At 38.5% G+C, this 25,932-nt stretch overlaps 1 long non-coding RNA gene across 1 annotated transcript in view; it reads right to left on the bottom strand.

The window, feature by feature from the left end:
* Window positions 1-13,287: 13,287 nt before the first annotated feature.
* LOC139827111 (uncharacterized) overlaps window positions 13,288-25,932 on the bottom strand; it is a 49,853-nt gene continuing 37,208 nt past the window's right edge. Inside the window, exon 3 of the long non-coding RNA XR_011737307.1 lies at window positions 13,288-13,394. This is a non-coding gene — a long non-coding RNA (uncharacterized lncRNA). The remainder of the gene's footprint in view (window positions 13,395-25,932) is intronic.

Genomic DNA, 25,932 nt, shown 5'->3' with positions numbered 1-25,932 from the left:
TGTTTTCCTTTTTGGGCAGTTTAAGGTTGCATTCATCTTCTTGACACCACAGCTTTGGATCATCTTGCCTTTCCTCCTCTTTTTATCTGATCATTTGAATGACACCACAGACACAGTGTTCTATACCAGTTCAAGGATATTATTTCATAGAATCATGGAATCTTAGATTCATTTTAGTTGGAAAAGACCTTTAAGATCAGTGAAGGTTCACTTTGGATACTAGGAAAAATTCTTCATGGAAAGGGTTGTTGGGTTGTTGGAACAATCTGCCCAGGGAAGTGGTGGAGACACCATCCCAGAAGATGTTTATAAGATGTTTATATAGATGAGGTTCTTAGGGACATGGTTTAGTGCTAGAGTTAGGTTATGGTTGGACTCAATGATCTTGAGGGTGTCTTCCAACCAAAATGATTCTATGATTCTGTCGAGTCCAACCGTTAACCCAATACTGCCACGTCCACCTCTAAACCATGTCCTGAAGAACCTCATCTACCTGTCTGTTCAACCCCTCCAGGGATGGTGCCTCCATCACTGCCTTGGGCAGCCTGTTCCAATGTCTGACAACCCTTTCAGGGCATAAATTTTTCCTAATATCCAATCTATCCAACCCCCTTGGCACAACTTGAGGCCATTTCCTGTTGTCCTATCACTTGTTACTTGGGAGAAGAAACCGACCCATCGCCTCCCACCCCCCACTACAACCTCCTTTCAGGTAGTTGTAGAGAGTGAGGTCTCCCCTCAGCCTCCTTTTCTGCAGGCTAAACAGCCTCAGTTTCCTCAGCTGGTCCTCATAAGGCTTGTGCACTTGACCCTTGTATTTCTCCAGACCCTGTAGCATTTCTTTAACTTTTTTTTTTCTTTTTCCATTACTGCTGCTGCTTTCACACAGGACCACATCTCTATCCATACATTATCCAGAATAGTCTTAATACTCCTTCTGCTAATTTCTACATCTATCTGCCAACTGTCACCTTTCATGTGCTACCAAAATATTTCAAGACTCTGTTGTCAGAGCTACTGACTTCTGTTCCTCTGTTACATCTTCGGTTTCTTCGTCTCCTTTCCATGCTATTCCTTGCACTTGGCTGAGGCTACCAATGTAATCCACAAAGCTGTCTCATTGCACTTCCAGTGCACCTTTCCCAGTGCCTAAAAATGCTTAACAACAGTTGTGCTGCTGTGATGATTGCTATTACTATCCCAGCTATCACTGGCTTATTTTTTCCATATCTCTTTTACCACTGCCTCACCTCTTTGGTTGAGATTTTTATCTGTTTGGGGCAAATGCAACAGGTGCTGTTTCCACAGCCAAAGCTCTCCTCTGCTGTTGGTTGATACCACTCCTCAGAGAATTTTTAATAAATACTACTGCATTTTTAAGGTTTAGTCTGAAGTTTCATATCTGTGAATAACTGAAATTAATTGGCAACTTGAAACTGAGCTGTTTTTAAGGAAAACATCAGTGTTTAAAGATAAATCATACCTCATCAAATTTAAATAAACCATTAGCTAATTTTTTATTTTTCTCTCATTCCTAGGCTTAAGCTGCTAAAGTAGATGATTATGACTTGGTTCTCAAAATTTTTTTCCCAATTTTCTTGACATTTCATACAACATAGAAAGAGGGTTAACTTTTTTTTCATTTTTCTTTTTCCCTTTTTTTTTTTTTTAATTTGCAATTAAGTGTCCACTCTTAAAGTATATATCTTGACTTATATAAGGTAAATTCTGACTCTTGTTAAATATCCTCAGTCTGCAAACTACACATTACAATTAAAACATGGACATACTGCAGAACCCACTGATTCAGTCTATGGAATCATCCTTATTTCTGATGCCAGGGTTCTTCGACAACCAAGAAGACAAAAATCCTTCCACTTGACTTTCTTTATCTATCAGAAGTCTATGTCTGAAGGAAGTAGCACTATTTCTTGGACACATCTTTTTTTGCCTTTGCAGTCTAAAAATAGGTTTTGGAGCCCTTAAAGTTGATGAGAGTTCAGATCTTATATATGTAAAACTTACCAATAACTGTCGTAAATCATTCAGAATTAGGATCCATCTGCCACAACTGAGACATCTAAATAATAAGTTCTACGCCTGAGTTTGTCCCTGAAAGGAAAGAATGCAATGGAGAGAAAAAAGAAATAATAAAGGGTATTCTGGTACTATATAACTGACAATTAGATAGATTTTGTGAATCACCCTCTGAAAATGCCTCTTTATCACTACTGACTATCAAGAATTACCTGCTCAGCTGTAGCTATTTAACTTTTAGATTTCCAAAATTAAGTGGAGTGAACCATATGTTACATGACTAACACGGAATAGCATTTTTTTAATCAAGAGAATTCTTAAAATAAGTTTTTAATGTAACCACAGCTTTAATAAATTTCCTGCAAACTTGTTTCTATGAATGAATAAAATCATCACTTCTGATAATAATAAAGTTATTCACTTGAATTCACACTCTTGATACAGAGCAGTACATCCTATGCAAAACCTGTCAGTAACCTAGAATAGCAGAGCTGAGAGAATTTATAGTGTTGATCAGTTATTACATTCCAAATGTCATTGGTAAAATATAAGTTGTTATTTTGTTGATTTTTTTAAAATCATGTTTGATTCATTTTTTGGCAGACTATACAATTGCTTTACAAGGTCTGAAAACATGGAGGTTAAAACAAATGTTAAATGTGCTTCTTTAAGAACAACATTCCTCCTGGAAAAGAGGAAGGAGGAATTATATTTGGCCTGAAGTAGTGGATTAGGCAGTGTTAGCTCTGGGGTCAAGACTTAACTTTCAATATTTGCTTGAAATTATTTCCTTATATTAGTCTGGTACACACTGAATAAGACACCACTGCAGTTGTGACATTTAACAGAATACTTAACGTAATGAATTGGTTCTTTTTAGCCATCTTAGTCTAGGCAATAGCTAAAATTTTAAAATGAGTTTTGTGAAGCCTTCTCCTGTGTTGAAGCCACAGATATAGATAATCAAGTAATTTTTAAATCACTCTATTTAAGATACTTTGAAAGTTCTCTTGTGTCACACATCTAACAGAAATTTCTTGCCTTCACTTGTGTAAGAAAACCAGAATTCCCATGCTTTTTCCATTCCGTTTTCCACTACCAACAAACAGGTCTCCTCTAGCAAACAACTTTGTGGTTCTTTCCATATTAATCTTTGTACTTGGAAAAACAACCTCCAAAAATGAATTTATCAAGCCAACTCCCCGGTGACAAAATTTATCATGGAGTCTCACTTTTCTTGAGAAGCATAAGGAAATGGATAGGGAGTGAGCACAAAAGTGATGGGTTGTCTTAATACAGGCATATCATTCTCAGCAAGTAAATGCGGTTCTTGTCTTTTGATGTCCTGAAATTGCACAAGGCATTTCACAAAGCAAACTTGCATTTTTGTCTTTAGCTGAAATTCAAACTAAATACAACACGACACAGTAAATGTCTGAAGACAGACAAGAGCAAGGGCAAAGAAGAAAGGTGGATGAAAATGACAGTAATAATTCACAGACATGATCAAGGAGTTAAGTGTTGCAAACTGCAGTCTGTCTGTGTTGCTGAACTTGTGTACTGATTGTACATAGCGGGAATAACATTTAAATAGATGTTAAATAGGATTGATATGACATTGGCCCTTGTGGAGAACTTTCACTCTGAGTTACTGGCCTTGTCATTGAAATATACCCCAAAGCTTTGATTAGAGATCAGCAAACCAACCTTTGGTGCTATCAAGAGTGACAGCAGTTCTGATATTTTCATCAAAACTCTTACATGACAACTTCTGGATCAATAAAAAATTGAGTTAGTCTCTAGTTGTCATTTAAAGCTATTCTCTGTGTGAGTTGTTACTGTAACCTGTTCAGTGGTACTGGGGTGGAGAAACAGGCTTGGTGAAGGGTAAATGAGCTGTTCATTATCAAGTGGATTTGATTCATTATTAGTCATTCAAAAATCTCATACTCTAAAGACAAATGCATGTCTAGTATGACAGATCAGCTGTCTTTATCACTTTGGCACAAACACACTTCATGGGAAAAGTGTCCTTAAAAGAAATGTTCTTTCACTTTGCAAAGAAATCCACAACACCCAATAGTCACCCATCCATCTTCAGGTATCCCCCTAAGGAATCCCTTTTCACCTTAAAACAATAATGGACATATTCAATGACACATCTGCAGACTATTAGGGACTCTGTGTTTCCAGAAATGTTATGCTCCTGTTGAAGTACAAAGCCTCAGCATTTATACTAAAACATGAAGACTGGTCTCCAGTGATTTGTTTCTTTACATAAATGTATATAGACATGCATTCAGTGTCATCTGAAGTGCTTTAGGATAGCCAAAACTTCTTCATAACACAGGCAGAAATAGCACAGAACCTCTGGGAAATCCATGCCTTACCAGATCTTGGCATGGAGATGAGCTCAAGATCAAGACACCCATGTTTCGGTGTCCGTTTGCAGATATCTAGAGGTCTCCTTTTACTCAGTAGAGATCTAGTCAAGGTAGCAAACACACCCTAGTGATCAATTCATCTCACTCTTAAGATGGACACCTAAGGCTGGATTCAGTTGACTTCTAGTGCCATTTGAAACACTTCACAGTGTCCAAAGACAACACAGTATTGAAGTGGTGACACAGGACTCATGTTACACCACCTACTTTTGGAACATGAGCTGGGAGGTGAGAGGAAGGGTAGTGGAGGGAGGGTAATGAAATGTGTTTGAAGCATAATCTCACTCATACTGGGTCACAGTGAACACAGTTCATATTCTGAGCTGAAGATACAGGTCTTTTTGTTTCTATATCCTCACGGATTTTGTCTGTTTAAATCAAGTGACCAAATGAGTCATCTTTCAGTATCTTTCCCACTTTCTCATGGCACCTTTCCACCTCCTCAAAACAGAATTTTGTGTCTTCCTCACCCTCTGTTTCCTGAACCCAAAATCTTAACCTCATGATCATCAATTTGACCACATTATATTTTCAGACTTTTCTCTCATCTTCCCAAACTTGACATAACACCTTTCTTTCCCAAAATATCTTGTAGACACCCGAATCTACGTAGACAAGTTACAGTAGTCCTCTGACCTCCATGGCAGCAGCACCCAAATGTCATAACCACAATGACTTCAGGGTTTTTTTTGTGATATGCCCCTCAGATAAAGCAAGATCTCAGGCATTTTCAATGTCATGATCCGTCTTCATTCTTTCTTTTTTTTTTCCTCTCCTGTTTTTTATGCAAGCTGGAAACAAACCATGGCTGAGGCCGATTTCTAGAGAAGATTGATTTTAAGTCCTACATGAGGAATTTGAGGAATCCTTTATCTTTTGCCTCATTTTTGAACTCTCCTGGAAGGGATAAAAGCACAGCTTTTCAAGTTCTCTGATTGAAAAACATAAGTAGACTGAGATTCACAAATATCTGTTTTCTGTAGTCACAGGTAGCTCACCTTAAATTTAAAGAGCTTTCTCTAACATTTTCTTGCAACTTTAGTTGCTTCCTTCTTGTTGTCATCGTACTCAACAAAGAAAACATTTTCTTGATATCTTTGTAATAATAATAATAACAACAACAATAATAATATAGTTATGTTCTAGCTATGAAAATAGGTAGATAAAAATATTTCTTTTCTGTCATACGGTCAGTGGTTCAGTTGCCCAAACACAGACCCCTTGCACCATTTCAAATGCCTTAGCAATCCTGCCTGGTCTCCATCTCACAGCCCTAAAGGTCTTAGTTTTTAGGTTCTGTGTCAGAGCAGCCCATTCTTTGCTAATGCCAGTAATGGCAGGTGGCATCTCTAGTTTTCCTGGGCAGCCCACTGAAAACTGAATCAAGATTCCTTTTTCTAGATGAAGAAAATATAGCTACTTCAGCTTCTCCAGGGTAGCATTGTTTTCTACGTCTTTCATTGTCCTTATCTTGGTCTTTGCTTCCTTTTATCTGCAAGGCTCCAACTAAGGCTTTCCCACACTGAGCATATTAGTGTCATTGTCACCTGGGTTTTACATACAGAAATCCCACCAATACAGCCCAGAAAATAATGTGTCCTTTGCTCTAGGATTACATCATTCACCCTCATCCTAGTAAAATTTCAACTTCAATAATTTTATTTCTCATGCTACTATCTAGCAAGTTATTTTTCTGTTATAGTCACGAATATGATATCCTTCTCAGAAGTGTAATACTTTATACCTTATTTTAATAGTATCGAAACACCAAACAAATTAGGATTCAAACAATTTCTACAAGTTTTTTTTTGTGCAACTTTCCACTCTGGTCTCCCCAGCTCTCATAACCTCTGCATTTTCCCTTCTCACCCATTAAACCAGAATTTACAAATCCATGATCCAAATCAGCACTGAAAAGGATAACCAGGCTCAGGCTTAGCACTGCCCTGTTTGATAGCATCCTCTCAGTATGACAGAGAATCTCTCACTATAGACCATTAAGATGTTGATCAACTGCTGAAAATTCAAACCTGGTCAATGAAGAGGAAAAGGAGCACAGAAACACGAAACAGATTGCCTAAAAGAAGACAACAGAGCTTCTTGGCGTCAAAAAGTATCTAAAACAAAGCTTAAGCTGAAAATCAAGGTTCAACCTTAATGGTGTTGCTGCTTAGTTCATTTACGATTCACTGTTGTGCTGTTGCTGAGAGGAAATTACCCGAAACAGGATTTTGCAAAAAATAAAGTCATATTTAAGGGAGCTCCTGAACAACTGGGCATCCTTTCAAGCAAAATCTATTCAGCCACTCACTTCCTCCCAGCACAAACAGATGAAAGAGTAGCAAGTATGAAGCAAAGATAATTGATTTTTATCTATTAAAGTTTATGATTGCAAAGCTTAATAATCACAGCAACTGAAATACAGTGGGTTGTTCTTTTCCAGTGTGGTTTTCTTCCCTTCTACCTTGTGCTGAAGCATGAATGCTGTCCTGAGATGCATAATTTTGTTGGCAGTAAGTGCTGTCAGTGTTATTACAGAACTGTAATATTTTGAAATCGAGAAGGTCTATTAGATCAGCAAGTCCATTTTCTCTCCATGGAAAGGATATAGTCTCCCAAGAGGGGTACATCATATATTAAACTAAGGCTACCCATTCATTGCAGCAAACACTGCCCCTTGCTGGCGTCTATGTGTGTTACAGTTTGCTTTACCCCAGCTAAATCCTGCTGTATGGTGTCCTGAAAAGGTTTTATCACTGGCTATGGGTGTTCAACATCCTGCAGGCAGCCCTATAAGAAAATGAGTCCAGATCACAGCCGTCTCCTCCTGCCACGCTTTCCAGGGCTAAATCATGAACAGACTGCACAAGCAGCTTGCTTCTAGACAGTGGTTTGTTTTTTTGTTTTTTGTTTTGTTTTGTTCTGTTTTGTTTTTAAGGGTCCATTTCATTAGACCCTTGTGGGTCTCTTACTGCATATGTCAAATGAAACAGTACTGGGCATGCAGAGTATAGTCTTGCAGCACAAGTTCTGCATGCCTAGTAATCCTCCACGTGGCCAGATTCATCACCCACATGCAAACTGGTTTCCCCCTGAATTTATGTTCCCGCCAGTATGAATTTCTAACACTTAGTCAGTCTAGAGCTTTGAGCAAGTACCAGTGCAACTTCTGGGTTTGCAGTGGAGTTGCAGGAAACTCATTAGTCTGAGCAGCACAGGCTGAGATAGTTCCTCCCACACATTCAGACAACACTTCAGTACAAACCTCTGCCAGTGTGGAGATAAACGTGTGTGGGAACTGCACTGATTGCACCTGCAAGCCAGCACAAGTCAGACAGCCCACCTAGGGCCTTTCGGTTAGGAAATTCCCTGAAAGATGGGATGCTTGAGTTTAAAAGTCTCAGCATTATAGATTAAACCTTGGGGTCTCACATCTGGGTGAAATTAGGAGGAACAGCAGGAGAAAAGTACAACCCAAAGAGTTGTGTGTAAAACCTGGGCCACAAACAGGAATTTTTTGCGATGTTCATTCACTCTGCTATGAAATGGCCCTCAGGGACTCGAAATACAGATAGACATTACTTACCAGATGAGGTAACTGTTCTGCAATACTCCACATTCTGCACAATAAATGTGAGATAATGCAGAAATGCCTCTGAAGTTGATTTGAAGAGGATCACAGAGAAAACTAACAACTGCAGTCATTTCCAGATTAGTTTATTCTGCCAGAATGGCAGAAGTGGGTTCGTAAAAGTTGCTTTAAGTATGAATATATATATATATATACAGTATATCCAAAACAGGAAAAAAGAAATCTGACTTCTGTTTTCATGTGCCTTGTGCTAGAATCAAATGCCAAAAGCTACTGCTGATAGTGCTAATGGACAAATAAGTTCCCTTTTAGAAGAACTAATCTCCAAAGGTAGGTGATATAGTACATTTCAGAACAGAACTGAGATTAAAGGTGATGTGCTGGAAAGATCTCATTTGATCTGTGAAAAAGAAGATAAGGCCAGAAATCAGCCTAGTAGTGGTACTTAACAATTGTTAGTGATCAGTCAGTACAAAGCAACAAGAATGTCATTATTTTCCACTGTGGCATCTAGATAAGGCAGCTTACAATGAATTCTAGATCTCACTGCCTTCATTTGCCAATCATTCTACATTCACTCTTTCAAGTGAATTAGACTCCTTCATCATATCTGGGCACGTTGCTGGCTCTCCGAAGATAATCTGTCATTTTGCTGTGTTCTCTGCCTAAATTATCATAGCTCATAAGGGGCTTCCTTAAATCTTGCACCTTTTTGTCACTATCAGTAGTCTGCTGTGATTTTTTTTAACACTCTAGCACCAAGAAATGCTTGGAAATATTATCAGTTCTGTCTGCAAGGAAAGGAAAAGATAATTGTCAGTCTTCCCTGTATTCTAGAGAGCTCTTCTGCAGCCCAGAAACAAAGTATTTGCCAACATTTTGACAAGCCCTTTTCTTTTAGTTAAAAGGAAAACTAATCAAAAAGATCAATATGAAGTGTAAGCTGCATGAATTTTACTGAACTAGAATTACTTTCCTGTGTCACTGCAGGCTACAGACAAGGCTTTTAATGCAAGTTTTAGACACCGTTGTGTTATTCAGAGGAGTAATCCTTGGAAGTTTGGGGTGACAGAAGAGGAAAGCTCAGATTTTGCATCATTTTTCTACACTGAAGAAACCATTAAGTGAGAGACTTCCACTGGCACAAGGCAGATAACACGCAAGGACTTTTTGCATTTCTATGTGCAGATGTAGGGGATATTCCCGTTGACCATTTTCTCCTGCATCTCTTTTCAAGCCCATCCAGATCATGGACCTCATGAACCTGAGATCAAGACTCTAAGACCATGGGTTGCTTAGAGATAATTACTACTAATAATTATTTAAATTAAACATCATTTTTCAACTAAAAGGAAATTCAGCAGAAAATGGACTTTTAAGAAGACTGAAAGCATCTGCCTGTGCAGTTAGAATCAGGATATAGTTGCAGCTGGAAAAAGGAAAGGATACATGAGTATGGGATAAAAAATATAGTTTTATCAAATAGAAGTTATGCAGAAAGCAGGCTAAGAACTCAAACATACCTACACAAGTCATTTTTGCATCAAATACGAAGCTGTGCTTTGAACCAAAATGTATTTTTTCTTATTCTGAATCTATATATATATATATATATAACCATTTTTCTTCACTTCTCTTTACTTTTATGTTTGCTTTATCCAGCCACTAACCTGAGCACCCTATTCTATTTTGAAACATCTTAGTAGAGTGACAACTATTAACTGAAAGATAAAGCCTCTGTAGGTGCTATTTAAACACAGTACACGTCCACTAAAGAGCTTAGTCTGAATTATGTAGGGAGAAAAGATACAATAAACAAGCAGCATCCTGTATAGAAGTGATGTTCTGCATCCTTGTACTTTCCTTACATCCTTGATTACCTCATTCTTTATTTGTATGCTAAGTACATAATTTCACTCTTTAGAAGTGCTTTACCAGAACAGCTGATGTTACTAATTGCTTCATTGACCATTGCAAACTCAGAAATAGTCCTTTTACTGGAGCAGGATCTCTGCATTGTCACTGTTGTTAACAACATTCTTCATTTTTTCTTCGCATTTTATTGGGGTCTGCAGGCTTACAAATGTTCTTTCTCTTTCTTGCGTTTATTGCCTACAAACACTCTGCAGAAATATTCTCCTTAAAAAAACAAACAATGTAAAACACAACATTAGCAGAGGTGAAAGGAAATATTCAGCCGACTGACTAATGGAAGGAAAAATCAATTATATGGACAACTCTTCAAAATCCAAAGCCCTTTATGCTTTTTATTTTTCTCCTATTCTGTCCTTGAGGATGTTTTATCTGATGTAACATTGCTGTTAAAGTACCTCAGCTCAACTGAAAATAGTGTTGACTAGCATATTGTAAACTCTTCTGGGCTGGCACCACATTTCTCTTTATGTTCAAGCAACTTAATTGTTATTAGGGCCCCTGGATAGTGCTTTTGGATAAATAAAGTGCACCATTTTAAGACAGTATGAAATATGAACAACAAGTTCTGAGTACGGCAGGAAATAATGATGAATCACGCTAACTTGTAATGTTTTCATATGAAAGGAGGGATGCAAAATAAGAATAAGCTGAGTGAAGGTATGAGAGGACTGCAATAAGAAACTTCTATTTTCTCTCAGTGTTTTATACTGCTACCCATCAACTCATTTGCTCAACACTGTTCTTTTAAATTCAAAACTAATAGTAAAATAATAACGGACACAGTGGAATCAACAAAAGATCCCTTTAGGGTCAAAATTCTTTTGTGGTAGTTCTCAGGAGACTTGTTCACAAATTTTCCCACCTTTTTCTTTCTATATTTAGTCAATTTATCCCATTGAGTTCCTGAAATTCCTCAGAGCCAGTCTAGATTTTCTGACTTAATATTTTGTTACCTGAAAAATGCTGAGGTGTCAAAATGAACATAATCTTGCAAACAGGCCTCCTTAAAAAAAAAAAAGGTGCTCAGACAAAAAGCTGAAACACAGTTTTTTAAACTCATCAAAATTGAACATTTGAGGTTTTTGTTAACATTTGGATTTTTTGTTAACATTTGGATTTTTCCTTCACTAGATCACCAATTATCAATTTTTGTATTGTATGTAATATAAAGGGGAAATAATGTTCCCACAAGTGTTCAGCTGGGTCATTATGTATACTCTGTAACAACACACTTTAAGAAATAAATCTACTGGAGTTATTTAGGTGAAAAAGAACAAAATTAATAATCTAGAAAATGGAACATATGAGTAAAGACTGGATAAACTGAATGTATTTACCCTGGCGTCTTCAGATGTGTTAAAAGATTGCTGGAGCATCTCCCCTGTGAGGAAAGGCTGAGGGAGCTGGGGCTCTTGAGCTTGGAGGAGACTGAGGGGTGACCTCATTAATGTTTACAAATATATAAAGGGTGAGTGTCAGGAGGATGGAGCCAGGCTCTTCTCGATGACAACCAACAGTAGGACAAGGGGTAACGGGTTTAAACTGGAACACAAGAGTTTCCACTTAAATTTGAGAAGAAACTTCTTCTCAGTAAGGGTAACAGACACTGGACCAGGCTGCTCAGGGAGAATGTAGAGTCTCCTACTCTGGAGACATTCAAACCCGCCTGGACACCTTCCTGTGTAACCTCATCTGGGTGTTCCTGCTCCGGCAGGGGGATTGCACTGGATGAGCTTTTGAGGTCCCTTCCAATCGCTGACATTCTGTGATTCTGTGAAAAAGGCAAAGAGACACAATGTTTTCTGTTTTGTTTTTTAATGGGCATTGCATTATAGACATCAAAAAAGTACAAAGTTCACAGTAAAGGAAAAGAGTTTCAGGGTAAATATGACTTAAAAAAAAAAAAAAACAAAAAACAAAACACAAAAAGCAGAAAGGCTAACAAAACATTGGAATATATTACTTGAAAAGGCATGGAATCTCAGTTTCAGGTTGCTTTAAAAATTTGGTCAGGAAAACAAGTGAGAAATGACAGATTTTACAAAACTTGCATTAGAGCTAAGGAATGAACAAGACTTATCCTAGACCTTTTTTTCCTCATTTTTTAATGATTTTTTGTGGTTTTGTTTCTTACTGCAATGCATATATGAGAGCGACTGTTCCTCACAAGTCTTTGCAGTTCTGATTCCATTTAAAATATCAGAATTTCCTCTGTAAGAGGCAGTTCAATTCTGAACCACTTGCAATGGTACTGTTAGGAATCTAAACATAGAAAGAAGGGTCAAAGGCTTATCTGCAGTTAAATAAATCAGGACTTCCCAAGAAGTCTTTCTTGTCATCAAGAGAATTGAAAGTAACTGCATGGAAGTTTTTAGCAACTCTTGTTATTCATTAATATTAATGAGAATATTTATCCTGCACAAAGACAGTTAAAAGGTCATACAGTAACACAACTGGGGAAAATAATTTTCTGTATTTATAAATTTATCACATTCCATCTCAAAAGAAATCTCTCTGCAATGGTAAAAATTAACAAATGCTTTGACTGAATTCCAGTCCCTTAGATCAGTATATCAGCCCTGGGACTTCACAAAGAATTGGCAAGGGAATAAAAAGGGGAAGCTGAGAATATTCAGAAGCAATTATATCAATTGTTCTCTGGAGCACAAGCATTCGTTTATGCAACAAATAAAGTTAGTATTAATTGCTCCACAAAACAGACATTCCAAATTTGGACTATATCCAAAGCATGGATGTCTGCCTCAGTTTGTTCTGCAAAGTGGTCCAGTCATCTGCATGGACAAAACTTCACACATCAGTACGGATGCTTCATCTTCCTCTTGTTCACTTGGTTTCCACTGGGATCTGGTACTTCAGAAGAAGATTGGAAAACAGGTTTTTGCTGAATGCAGAACGTTACCTCTTAATATTGTGTCATGCTTTCTTTAGAGTGGACAGGAAGTGACAAGGAGAGTTGTAAAAATGGCAATATTATTCCTGTTACCAGCAGTGGGATAGAGCTCAAGGATGGACAAAATAGGGACGAGCATATGCAAAGGAAACACGGATTAGGATGTGCACATAGAGCTTAAACTACCATTGCATGTCCATAGTTAATTTTTTTCTGTTCAAGGGAGCCTTCTCTTTCAAAATTTGCTAAGTAGAGCTGAAGCAGTGAAATCAGACTCCTAACCAATTACTCCTCATATTGTGGTAGAAGGAAGTGACCAACATCAAGCAGGAGACTCCAATGAGACAGGGGTTTTCCAGGCACAGTACGAAAGATTCCTGCTGCCATCAAACATGAAGCAATGCTGGTATTGTGAAGCAGATGCTTTTATTTTGCTATTTGCAGTAAGTGGCAGACAATCCCTTTATTTTGTTATCTGGAAATGAGAAAAATAAAAAGAAAAAACAGCAGCTATTTTATCTTTTATGTATAGCATACACACTGAAATCTACAGTTATGACTAAATAATATTCAAGTTTTATTGTAAATGTATTTGAAAGACTTTTGTTTGTTTTCGTGCAGAAGAAAATATTTCATTCACCTACTATAAAGTTAACAAAGGCGAAAGTGCAGCTTTCTTAATATGATCATTGCATGGGAAAACTGCTTCCTTGGATTACTTTTACCGGCACTCATTAATTAATTCTCATAACATTTCTGTAAGTATTAGCATCTGTTAAACATTAGCTCACATAGACATATGAATCCTTTGTGACTTTCTTTTGCATATTTGTTTTACCTCAAAGACACTTGAGAGTTATCAAAATTCTGAAATACTTGGACACTGAAGCTACTGTCCAGATTTTTGCCTTACTTAATGCTGGCACTCTGAGAAAGTGTATTTTTTCTTTTGTTGTTTGGCATATGGTGGTTTATCTTCAGTTTCCTCGCTTAAAGAAGGCTTCAGGCCTAGATTTTTTTTAATTACTAGCCTTTTTCTTCCACAGCCACAGACCTTCTGCTTCTCATCTTCCACAGAAACAGACTTCATAGACCTCACTTAGGACACCACCGCCTAAGCATCCCAACCACATAAACTTCTTTGAAATGTTTCTGCCTAGACATGAAATTCTGTCCCCTTATATGAGTTAAAAAATGTCCCTTTCTCTCCTTTGATTCTGTAGTAATTCTATCTCAGCAGCTGAGATGGGAAAGTCAAGCACACCACTTAGTCTTCACAAAGGGCTCCAAAAACCTCCTGGTTACTTTATTAATCTATAGACCTATGCAAAATTTGATGAGCCAAAACACAACTTAAAGCTTTTCTTCCCGTCTCATTTTCTTTTAGATCATGCCTTGAACAGCCATCAAGAATCATTGTATTCTTCTGCAAATGTTTTTCTTTTCTCATTATGAAGATGAGCCAAAGTCATATTTTCCCCTCCTGAGACATTTTCTTTCTTCCTGAGCTGGTCAAGAAATTAGTAGACAAGATTTTGTCATTCTGTTCTTCTTTTCTCCTTTCTTTATCTCTGAGCATCATGCTCAGCTCCTCTTGACTAATCATAAGCATCAATTACCTTATTATTTGTTATGACATATTTCAAAGCAAAGAGATAGTAGAAAACAGATTCACCTGTGCATTAAAAATTAGATATATCTTCAGACTTTTTATTTTCCCAAGAAAGAGACATTCAGCTGGATTTGATTCTCAGTGTAATCCCACTCATAGATAACATTCACAGATTCTTTTTTTTTTTTTCTCCTCCATCTGACCATGATGAAGTAATATGTAGCAGAATAGAACCAGAAAGCATCAGAATACATACCATTCCAAAAATGAAACTGAAATTCCTAAACCCTGTATAAGGTTATCATAGACTTACCGAATGCAGTTCAGTAGCACAAGAGACTTAAAGCTAGAAACAAAACTGAGTTCCAGCTGTGAAACTCATATGGCTTTGTTTTCTTTAAGCCACACCTTTAAACCTCAAAGACCTTCCTGTCGAGAAAAATAAGCACTCATAGAGACAGGCACAATGTAGGTCTTTTAAAGGACACTTTAACTTTGCTCTTCTCTTGTTTTATACTAAACTAATCCCAAGTGAGGGCAACCCAGTGCAATTCTACTTTTTGCATGGAAACAACATCGCCTTTACCAGTTATTTAACTGTGTGTGGCTGGGGAAATTTGCTGATATTCTGACAAGCAGAGTCTTGCACTTAGTTTGAAGATGCAGAGATACTTTCAGATTTCCACTGAGACAGTATGAGGAGATGTAAAGCAGCTGTGCTCCCCAAAGCTGCAAACAGGCTGAATTTCATCAGTTACACTTTTTCTGGAGTTACAAAACTCCTAACATTTCTAAATTTGTATTTTTATCTTTCCCACCACCTGAGAATGCCATCTGCTGTTTATCTCAAATATATCCAGCTTTTCATAGTGTATTTCTTTGGGATGTTCTCAAATTCCATTTTAGCTGGACTTCGGTTTTAATGTTGTTTTATTTTTGGCTTATTTATTTAGCGATGAAACTGTGCATAGCACAAGACACACATGGGTTTTGCTGTACTTTTCCCTTCTGTCGTAATCTGTCAAGCAGCATGTTTTAGAACAAAAAGAACAGTTCTTTGCTTAAGCTGCTGGGCACAATTCTTATTAGCACCCATCAAGTGATAGCTCATAGGGATTGAGTCACACTTGAAATGCTTATTCTTGACTTACGATGCAGCCGGTGAACAACCAAGTATCAAGTTACCCAGAGCCGTTATAACATACTTTCTGCAGTAAACACTGTCCTGACTATCAGAATACATCGGGATGCATTTTCTTAGGAGATGGTGACTTTTTGACAACAGGTTGGTTTTGGGGTTTTTTTGCAAATTTTCAGAGAAATGTGTTCATTTCAAAAGAAGCCTTGTTAGGAAGCCTATTCAAGCTCCATGTGGAAAAACAGACAGGGTGGACTCTGATTACAGCACACTTCAAATCAGAGTAAAATGTTGATGAGTGCTTATGTCCCTAAGGTATTTTAATGTGGACCCTTTCTCAATCTATTCTTTTAGTGACAGCTCAATCTAATTCTTTGAGGAAGTGTGAAATTAATCTAACATACCTATACTTTCTAAAAACCAGCTCTTTAACCATGGTAATCAAGGCTTCAGCTACAGTCAATGGAAAGAAATAGCTGGATGGGGCAGGTACCTGTCTTTGAGGATGACATAAATCTTGCTCTGACACTGCCTTTCCTACAGCCTTAGAGGAAATTTGGACTGCTTGCTTGATAAAACAGCTGGATTTTAGACAGTTAGACTTAAAAAAAGAATATGAAAAATGAAATTAAATGGGTGCCAGTCACTAGTGATGTGATCCTAAGGTCAATGTTGGGTCCAGTATTATTTAACATCTTCATTTATGACCTGGATGATGGGGAAGAGTACATCCTCAGCCAGCTTGTAGATGATAAAAATATAACTGGGAGGAGAGGTTGACAGAGCAGACAATTATATTCCCTATTAAAGGGACCTCAATAGACTGTAAAAATGGGCCAACACAATATTCATGAAGTTCAGCAAAGGGAAATGCAAAATCCAGCACATAGGGAAGAACAATCCCATGCACCAGTATATGTTGGAAACTCTAAATATTGTGTGGAAATGCCTAATAGGGGTCGGGGGCAAGGGGAGTAAAGAAGGTAGAGCCAGACTCTTCCAGGTGGTGCCCAGAGACAGACTGCGAGGTCACGGGCAGAAACTGGAATACACAAAAATCCACTTGAATATAAGATTTTTTATTGTTTTTTTTAATTGATCAAACACTGGAACAGTTTGCCCAGAGATATTCTGGAGTTTCTGCCCTTGGAGATGTTCAAAAACTGACTGGACATGGACCTGAGCAACCTGCTCTAGTTGACCGTGCTTGACCAGGAGAGGTTGGACTCTGCAATCTTCAGAGGTACGTTCCAACCTCAGTGATGCTGTGAGTCTGTGAAGATACTGTGGACTTATTAACTTGTATATATTTCCACCCAGGACTTGCAAATTTAATTAAAAGCCTGCTCCCTCTTTCCCTCTTTCTCTTTCTCTTTCTCTTTCTCTTTCTCTTTCTCTTTCTTTCTCTTTCTTTCTCTTTCTCTTTCTCTCTCTTTCACTTCCTCTCTCTCTTCCTCTCTCTCTTTCTCTCTCTCTTTCTCTCTTTCTCTTTCTCTTTCTCTCTCTTTCTCTTTCTCTTTCTCTTTCTCTTTCTCTTTCTCTTTCTCTTTCTCTTTCTCTTTCTCTTTCTCTTTCTCTTTCTCTTTCTCTTTCTCTTTCTCTTTCTCTTTCTCTTTCTTTCTGTTTCAACACACAGTAAAGATCTGGATTTCTGGATGCAGCAGAAGAAAACTAGAGGCTGAATCCTCATCTTTCTCTCAAATCAGGAATTTTATTGTACAAACAATCCCTGTCTGACCTTCTCATTCAAAGATATTTGCAGTCTGCTGCTTCACTGGCTCTAGAGAAACTTCGATCTACCTACTGGCCAGCAAACCTTGAGAATGGGGTTCACTGGGCAGCCCAGACCTAGGTTATCAACTGTAGTTTGGGATGACCCAGTGTACCTTAGACAGTCATACAGGGCTGGGAGATGGAGGTTCTTGTATTGATGGTTTAGCAGGTGAAGTTTAGAAGATAGTATAAGTTTATGGAAAGGCAGTTCACGTTTGTGGTTCTTTCTTACAGGAAGGAACTGGTACAAAAAATAACCTGCTACTAATTGACACCTGCAGCACTACTGCTTGAAAATGATGGTGCCCTGTAGAATGTATTAAATAACGTAAATATTTCAGCTAACTTTGTTAGAGTCCTGTATTTCTTGGGTAATAAGTGTGTGCAGAGTGCAAAAATGTGAGTTTGAGCTTTTAATGAGATCAGGTTGAATTAGTGAAGATCTTCTTGGTTAAATACCTTTTGTGGTACCTTCTTTGACAAAACCTTATTTTTTTTTCTTTTTTAGTTCAATTGAGAGGAACTTCAGCCAACACATAAACTTTACAATACTGAAAATCTTGTTTTAAAAACATGCAGAATCAATGAGAGCACCAAGATTTCAGGCTTGCAGCAGAATTATTTAGGGGCTAGAACATAAGTGTGGAAATTAGGAGACCTGGGTTTATCTTCCTTCTCTGTCACAAATGTTTTATTTTATCTTAGATAAGTCATTTTGCCTTTCTCTGCCTCTTACTCCCAGCTGTCAAATAATTCTTCCTTCTTTACCTCTGTGGGATATCATAAAGTATGTGAAGTGTCCAGATCTTATAGTATTAGTTGCCATAAATGTATCTTAGGCTGTCAGTTTTACACTAGTGAGGGTACATTTTGTTAGAGAATCCAACAGAGTTACTTTGTCATTATACTGCATAACAGAGTAGATTCAGTTCACGAATTCTGCAGAAATTTGAGGTTTGTGGAGTTTTACTTTATTGTCTGTGCTTGTTTTATCTCAGGGATGATGTGGGGGGGACAGGGCTGAGTGACTTCTGGCAAAATTAGGAGAGGATGAAGGGAAGATCTTGGATTGGAGGTGAAGTAGTCAATCAGGGTGTGCTACCTGCTTCTAACGAGGTGTTGGAAGGAATGAGTGAGGGCAATGACTTTAGATTCTGAGAGATATAACCCTCTGATTCTTCCTTTACTAGCAGCAATATCCACTAGCCATGGTTGTTTTGCTAATTCAACCGTTTGTTGCCAAACACAACTATTTTGATATTCCTAAGCCCAGTTTTGTAATAAAAGCAGGAATAAGCTCAGGCACTTGAGGTTCAACTTAATTTCCTAAGGTTACCTGTACCCTAAGGTGACATTTATGACACAGGACCTGTAAGGACCACAGGACCATGCTGTATTGGAGAGGTAGCTGAAGATCAGTAATCTTAAAGTGTCTTCTATGGTCAAGGGTGCAACTGATTAGAGGTTTGTTCTCCTGTTTCTGGAATTTGTATAAAATGAACTCAAAATACACCCATAGAGAAAATATTCTATGTCTTTGCTATTGCTGCCTGCTCTTAATTATAAAGTGTAGTCTTGCTCAGAGCATCAGTCATGATGCTTATTTGTAACTTTTTATGAGCCTCATTTTTGGCCTTGGGCTATTCTTCCGCAAAATAATAAACATTATGCAGAACTATAAGAAAACCTGAGCTTTTAAGAATGGACATTAGATGTCTTAGGTATTTAATAATCTAACTGAAGTTAGGAGCCTAAATACTTTTGGAATTCTGTCCAGTTTTACTCCAGTATTATGGAGTGCACATAAGAAGGAGAAGAAATGAGGAAAGAAGAAACAACTCTGTCAATCTAATAACTTGTGCCAGCTGAAACAAGCAAGCAAACAAAAAATTCCAATTTCAAATTATCTCCAGTGGAAATTTCTAGCCTAATTTGCTCATGATAATGGATGAACGTTTTTTCCCTAATTGGTGGTTCGGAGTGGGAGTATGGACATTTTTGTTCTCTGATCGTCTCGGACATTGTTAGAGTAATGTTTCAATTGATAGCCTGGCATTTCACTCCCACTTTTTTCCTCATACTACAATTTCAGAGTCAGTTAAGTCATCTGATGAAGCTGTTTAATTCTCCTACAAATAATAGGCTTGTAGAATGGGAGAGCTGCTGCTAAGAAATTATAGACCAACAGAACAATTTGGGCATTACTTTGCATGACACATATCTTTTATTTCAAAATTATTATTGTGGTGTTTTCATATATTTTTTATTAAATTGAGAATTTAGCTTTGGAAGAAGTACAGTAAGTACAAACTGGTTCTGTACAAACTGATTTAGTATTGGCTATGTTATCCCTATATAGTTCTGTTTCAGTTTCTCAATTTTTTTGCTCAGATTAATAAGAAAGCAAATTAATAAGAAACATAAAATAAATTTAGCTTTCAAGCAGCAAAGCATTTGTAGGAAAAAATCACATTTTTGCAATTATCACAGTTAACTTACTTTGTGCTAAGAGATCAGTACAAACATCTTGAAACATCCAGGTTACATGGAACAAATATCCTCTACCGTAAGACAACAGATATTTCTCACCTCCCTACCCCTAAGGCACATTATCCCACTGATAACTCTTGCAGGGTTTCTTGTATCTCCTTTGAAATATGAACTATCTTGGTGATATTTTTCTATGCCTGAAAAATTTCTGGCCTAATAGTAAATCTGTAATGCATGCATAATTAATAGCATCAGTTTTCCATTCAAAGGTCTTCAGAAACTCTAAGAACACTATGAGATAAGTGATTATCTCACCTGCAAACCATTGTGCATTTTCTCTGAAAACTCATCAGCTAGTCTTCTTATTTTGGCCTTTGCCTGTCTATCACTGTCTTTAATAGCTTGGGATATATAGTAGGCTGAAATTGAATGTGTCTTGCCCTGTTTTGCACGTCTATGCTATCTCCTGTGGGACTTCTAATTTGGGAGAGGAATGGACCTATATTTATGCAACTGAATTGTAACAAATGCCATGATGGTGGTCTAGAGCATCTATGACATTCATATATGGCCTGTGAATATGCCATCAGACCTCTGGGAGACCAGCAGTCCTCTGGAACAGCAGCAGGAGAACACATTGTTTTCCCTGAGACATCTCAAATGGCACCAGGTACCCTCATGAAAGAGTCACCGAGTTTCATTCTGGAGGAGAAGAAATTGTGTTAAAGTAATTCTAAACAAGAATCTTAATATGACACTAGACACCTAGACACAGACATGTGAGTCCTGTCCTCTCCACCTGTATTAATTATTGGTTCAATTCAGCTACTTAAGTGTAGGCATCTAGAGTTCACTTTAAGCTCCCTGTTTGGCCTTCATATAACTCTGCTGAGGGGTGCAAGTCTGCTGTTTGTTCTGTGTTGTACTTACTTCACCATATGTATGTCTTCCAAGTCCTGTTGCACCTCACACAGTATTAGAAATTCAAGGATGCACTACTGAACCAAATCCAAGAATCCTGCTTACTGTAACTAGGAGCAGTTTGAGGTCAGGGGCCCATTTTCTTGCTGTAGGTGATGGTCTGTTAAAATATATGTGGCTCTCTTGTCATAATACCAGAAACGTCACAGAGACAAGAAGATGTATGGGTCAGCAGAAGCCTAAGCTTTTCTTACAAAGGTCAGCCTGTGCCTGGATTTGAATAACTAGCAAGTTTGAACTTGTTAGATATGGTCTGAGACATTAGCCTTTGTTTGGAGGCCAAGTCTAATTTAGCATGTAGGCATTTCAATTGCTCTTCTTTTTCCAAAGCAAAGGTCAGTAAAACTTTAAGTATCATAGTCCAAGAGAGTCAGGATAGCTGAGAGACAGCATACATCATAGAATAATTTGGCTGGAAGGGATTGCTGGGGGTCCATCCCTCTGCTCAAAGCAGGACCATCAGCCTGCAGAAACCTACAAGCCCCATGAGCAAGACATATGTGGAAAGGGCTAGTGGACTGCAGCATAATCATCTTTCATACCCCTTTTGGGGTGCTTTAAATCATAGAATCATAGAATAGAATCATAGGATCATCTTGGTTGGAAGAGACCTTCAAGATCATCGAGTTCAACCGTAACCTAATTCTAGCACTAAACCATGTCCCTAAGAACCTCATCTAAGCACCTTTTAAACCCCTTCAGGGATGGTGACTCCACCACTGCCCTGGGCAGCCTGTTCCAATGCCTGACAACCCTTTCTGTGAAGAATTTTTTCCTAATATCCAATCTAAACCTCTCCTGGTGCAACTTGAGACCATTTCCCCCTGACCTATCACTTGCTACTTGGGAGAGGAAACCAACAAGCTTCATGCTCCAAAATACTTTCAGGTAGTTGTAGAGAGCGAGAAGCTCTCCCCTCAGCCTCCTTTTTTCCAGGTTAAACAACCCCAGTTCCCTCAGCCACTCCTCATCAGAGTTGTGCTCCAGCTCCTCACCAGCTTTGTCGCCTCCTCTGCGCTCTCTCCAGTATATCAATGTCCTTCTTATGATAAGGGGCCCAAAACTGAACGCAGGATTCAAGGTGCCAAGTACAGTGGCACAATCACTTCCCTAGTCCTGCTGGCCACACCATTCCTGACACAAGCCAGGATGCTGTTGGCCTTTTTGGCCACCTGGGCACACTGCTGGCTCATATTCAGCCAGCTGTTGATCAACACCCCCAGATCCCTCTCTTCCAGTCAGTTTTCCAGCCACTCTTCCCTGAGCCTGTAGCACTGCCTGGGGTTGTTGTGACCCAAGTGCAGGACCCAGCACTTGTCTTTGTTAAACCTCATATAATTGGCCTCAGCCCAATGATCCAGTTGGTTCAGATCCCTCTGTATGGCCTTCCTACCCGCCAGCAGATTAACACTCCCACCTGTGCCATCCCAACAGATGGGATGAGGGATGAGTTAACTCTGAAGGCAACCTGTGCCCTGACTCAACAGATGAGACCAGGTGTGAGTTAGCTCTGGGTAATTCTGTGCAGCAATGTGAAGTGAATGACAGACAGTCACTCTGGGGGTCCAATTACGAATTTACTAAAAGCATGTGGTAGAATACAAATTACAGTGATTAGTGACTTGGCAAAAGTATGTTATAATATCACAAAACTTATCAATACTTTGGCAGCAAAAGTACTTCTACAAATGATGGATTAGCAACAATTAGTAACTATAATACAAAACAAGACTTTAACAGCAGAACTTAAAATGATGAAATTTAACAAGGGAAAGTGTAGAGTCCTGCATCTGGGCAGGAACAACCCCAGGTTCCAGTATAGGTTGGGAAATTACATATTAGAGAGCAGTGTAGGGGAAAGGGACCTGGGGGTCCTGGTGGACAACAGGATGACCATGAGCCAGCACTGGGCCCTTGTGGCCAGGAAGGCCAATGGCATCCTCAGGTGTATTACAAGGGGAGTGGTCAGTAGATAGAGAGAGGTCCTCCTTCCCCTCTACTCCACCCTGGTGAGGCCACATTGGAATATTGTGTCCAGTTCTGGGCCCCTCAGTTCAAGAAGGACAAGGAACTGCTGAAGACGGTCCAGCATAGGGCAACAAAGATGATTAAGGGAGTGGAGCATCTCCCTTGTGAAGAAAGGCTGAGGGAGCTGGGTCTCTTTAGTTTGGAGAAGAGGAGACTGAGGGGTGACCTTATTAATGTTTATAAATATATAAAGGGTGAGTGCCACGAGGATAGAGCCAGGCTCTTCTCAGTGGCAAACAATGATAGGACAAGGAGTAATGGGATCAAGCTGGAACACCAGAGGTTCCACCTAAATTTGAGAAAAAACTTCTTCTCAGTAAGGGTGACAGAGCACTGGAAGAGGCTGCCCAGGAGGGTTGTGTAGTCTCCTTTCCTGGAGACATTCAAAGCCCACCTGGACATGTTCCTGTGTGACCTCACCTAGGCGTTCCTGCTCCAGCAGGGGGATTGGACTAGATGATCTTTCGAGGTCCCTTCCAAACCCAAACATACTGTGATTCTGTGATACTGTGATATTCAAGAAAAAAGGAAAAAAAACAAAAGAGAGAGAGAGAAGGAAAACTGAGATAGAGAGAGAGAGAGAGAGAGAGAGGGTAAGATGTAAACTAAGATATGAGAGAGAGAGAGAAAGAGAGTAAGATATCACCACTCCACAGGTACATTGGTCCCGTGATGATCTCTGGAGGCGGGGGACGCGTTGAAGATTTACATGCTGCCACCCTTTATCATATATGAGGTTGTTTTATAACTCAGTTCATTTACATGCGAGATAGGAGAAGACGGTTCGTCTCCTCCCTCTGCTCGCTCTTCTTGCTAATTAGGAAGACTCTTCTGGAAATGGATCTGGGGTCTTCAAAGTAGGGGAAAGTTCATGGTATTGACCAGAAGTGAGTTGTCTTGCCCGTCAGGGGTAGCTATTGGTTCGTGGTTTCTTCTGGTAGCTGGGTGTCTGACAGATGGTTCATCTCTATCATCCCAATTAGGTCATGAGGCCTTTCACAGCAACATTGTTAATTGTCCTTATCTTCCAAGGTGTCTGCCTTCATGGTCATAAAACTTCGGGAAAGATAAGATGAGGTGTCATCTATCTCTTCCTCCCAAAGTAACAAAAATTGGACGTTTAAGGCATAAGGTCTTTGTTCTGCTAAGCATGGGGGGAGTGCTTCAAGGTTGTCACACCACCCAATTTGGTATCATCTGCAAACTTGCTAAGGGTGTGCTCAATCCCTTCACCCAGATCATTGATACAGAGATTAAACAGAACTGACCCCAATACTGAGCCCTGGGGAACACCACTCATGACCAGCTGCCAACTGGATTTGGCTCTGTTCACCACAACTCTTTGGGTCCAGCCCTCCAACCTGTTCTTAGTCAGGTCCTGGAGAGATGAACTCTAGTCAATCTCCTTGCCTTTTTCAGCTCAAGTTCTTTCTTTCTTAATTTTAAACCAAAGTTCTTTCAAGCCTGAATTAACTCCCTTTGCCATCTTACTGATTTCAGTAGGAGGTAGCCATTCCCTATAATGATATTTTGTAAGAGAGTACAGATTTTAATTGAGTGGAGTCTTTTTAGATGGCATTAGGATACACTTACAGCAGAATAAGCTAAAGTGAAATAATAGAAGATTTGCACCACACACTTCAATATACAAAGAAAGATGAACAAGTTTAGGAGCAGCAGGTGCTTCATTGTCTGTGTGAGAATTCACTGAAGAGGCATTCAGAGTATTAGGAATATAATTTGTTAAAGTTTGGTTTTCTGTAGTCTTCACATTTAGGTGCAAAAACTTTTCATTCATTTAGAGAAATATAATTAAAAAGCAAGAATTTTTATAAAATAATAAGTTTTTTTATAATGAAGGGATAAAAGTTTAGGCACAGACTGACAGCTGGTGTAAATGCAACTCCTTGCCTCTCTTTCTCCATACTGATTCCCATTAGGACTTTCCAAGTTGTGTTGTAGTCTCTGGCACTGACATCTCTGGGTGAGCATTTTTACCCATAATCTATATTGAAATTATTTTTGAAAAGAAAATACTTATCAGTATTTTTAATGATATTTTTTTCTAGTGATGAACCTGGATTTTGTTTGTTTGTTTGTTTGTTTGTTGGTTTGTTAGTTTGTTCTTTTCAAAATGACCATTTCAATGACCATTTTCCTAACAACCATTTGACATGGCTGTATTTATTCTCATGAAACATAAGTATGTAATTGAAAGATATTATAGGTTTATATATACATATATTTATAGATAACAGATTTTAGCTAGAAAGCAGAAGTTTTTCATCTTTAGCTACAACGTCAAATACTACTTTTTGAAATGAAAAATGAAAAAAAAATAACTATTCTGAGAAAAACAAAACCATTTTCTGACTATGTCTATTAATTGCAACTGTGTTTCTTATTTGTAATATACATAGGAATTCTCAGATATAAAGTGAAAATAGGTTTTTTTGTTCATAAGAAATTTCAGGAGACAAGTGGTTTCTTTGCATTTTGCCAATGTGTTGCAGACCGAAACTGCGTACTCGGAAGTGTAGCACTATCTGCAGTGACTGGGTGCAAAACTATTTGAAACTGCTCATTTCTTTTTCTGGCTTAGCAAAGCCTCTGATCATCCTGTAACTATAGCAACATAACCACAAGCTGCTCAGTTTTAGACACTTTTTGTGCATTGTCTGTTTTTTTGCTTTTTTTTCCAGAACATAAAAAGATAATGGGATACAGGCACTCTGCTTTGTCTGCCTTGTTAAGCTATATTTTAATAATAAGTGATAAACAGAATCAATTAAAAATCCTCCTGTCTCTAAGTGCTTTTACCATTAATTTTATTTACCTGAAGACTTGGAGGAGGTGATAAAATTTTCCTGAGTGTAGGCACATAGTGCCATTTGAGGTGCCCTAAGGTCTCCCAACTGGTATCCAGCTGCCACAGAAGGGTGGATGTTTGGAAGCTTATAGAATGCTTACATGGAACTAGACACCTGTGTC

The sequence above is a fragment of the Patagioenas fasciata genome, chromosome 1 (assembly GCF_037038585.1).
Source record: "Patagioenas fasciata isolate bPatFas1 chromosome 1, bPatFas1.hap1, whole genome shotgun sequence".
Lineage (NCBI taxonomy): Eukaryota > Metazoa > Chordata > Aves > Columbiformes > Columbidae > Patagioenas > Patagioenas fasciata.
Note: the sequence above shows the minus strand (reverse complement) of the source record. Positions and strands in the feature narration are given on the sequence as shown.